The sequence below is a fragment of the Nannospalax galili genome, unplaced genomic scaffold (assembly GCF_000622305.1).
Source record: "Nannospalax galili isolate Female #2095 unplaced genomic scaffold, S.galili_v1.0 scaffold389, whole genome shotgun sequence".
In the NCBI taxonomy this organism is placed as follows: Eukaryota; Metazoa; Chordata; class Mammalia; order Rodentia; family Spalacidae; genus Nannospalax; species Nannospalax galili.
In genome coordinates this window covers 1,431,753-1,433,276 of record NW_008360310.1, presented here as the reverse complement: position 1 = coordinate 1,433,276, position 1,524 = coordinate 1,431,753, and the positions used below count along the sequence as shown (strand labels likewise).

Genomic DNA, 1,524 nt, shown 5'->3' with positions numbered 1-1,524 from the left:
AAGGCCCGTTTACTACTGTTCTTCCGTTTCAGGTTATTTCTTTTCCTTTACCTCCCTGGTTCCTTTCCATTATCCTGGCTCCTGTAGCTATGTCTGGATACATACTCACTTATCAGGGTTTGGTTCTAGGATCCACGTATGAGGGAAAACTTATGCTGATTTTGTTTCTGAGTCTGTGTTACTTCACTTAGTATAACAGTTTCTAGTTCCATCCATTTACATGCAAATTTCATCATTTCATCTTTCTTTACTGCTGAATAAAACTCCATCCTATATGTGAACCACATTTTCATTATCCACTGATCAATTGAGGGACACTTAGGTTGCTTCCATCTCTTAGCTATTGTGAAAAGAGCAGCGACAAACATGGATGTACAAGTGTCTCTGCAATAGGATGAGTTCTTTGGGTATATGCCAAGGAGTGGTATAACTGGGTCAAATGGTAGGTTCATTTGTAGTTTTTAAGAGTTCTCCACACTGCTTTCCATAAGGGTTGAACAAGATTGCAGCCCCACCAGCAGTGGATGAGTGTTCCCCTTTCCCCACATCCTCTCCAACATTTGGTATCATTTGTTCTCTTGATCTTAGCCAGTCTGACTGGAGTAAGATGAAATCTTAAAGTGGTTTTAACTTGTATTTCCCCAATTCTTAGTGATGTTGAACATCTTTTAAGATGTTTCATAGCCATCTTTAGTTCTTCTTTTGAGAACTCTCTGTTTAGTTCCTCAGCTCATCTTTTAATTGGGTTGCTTCTTGTCTTAGTTCTGTTTTTTGGGTTCGTTATATATTCTGGTCGGATGTGTCGCTGGTGAAGATTTTCTCCCTTTCTGTGGGTTTTCTGTTTGCTTCCTTGGTTGCCTCCTTTGATATACAGAAGCTTTTTAGTTTAATGAGGTCCCATTTCGTAATTCTTGCCCTTGTTTCCTGAGCAATTGATGTCTGGTTTAGAAAATCCTTTCCTACATCTATATCTTACAGGTTTTTCCCAATGTTTTCTTTCTAATAGTTTCAGAGTTTTAGGCTTTACATTGAGGTCTTTGAGCCATTTGGAATTTACTTTTGTGTAGGGTGAAAGATAGGGGTTTATTTTCATTCTTCTACAGGTGGAGATCCAGTTTTGTCAGCACCATTTGCTGAACATGCTGTCTTTCCTCCAATGAATGAATATTCCTGGCCCTGTTGTCAAATATCAGGTGGCCAAAATTGCATTTACTCGTATTTGGGTCTTCAATTTTGTTCTATTGATCTGAGGGTCTATTTTTGTTCCAGTACCATGTTGTTTTTATGACTATAGCTCTGTAGTATAGCTTAAAATCTGCTGTAGTAATCCCCCTGGCATTGCTCCGAGGTCTTTTGTGCTTCCATATGAATCTTAGGATAGATAGGTTTCTCCAATTCTGTGAAAAATATCATGGGGATTTTGATTGGCATTGCTTTGAATCTATAAATGACTTTTGGTAGGATGGTCATTTTCACAATATTAATTCTTCCAATCCATGAGCATGGGAGGTCCTTCCATCTTCT

The 1,524-nt window shown here is 38.5% G+C and overlaps 1 protein-coding gene across 1 annotated transcript in view; it reads left to right on the top strand.

Moving 5' to 3' along the window:
* The window catches only part of Exoc6b (exocyst complex component 6B), a 629,077-nt gene that overhangs the window by 510,557 nt on the left and 116,996 nt on the right, over nucleotides 1–1,524 (top strand). The window lies entirely within an intron of this gene.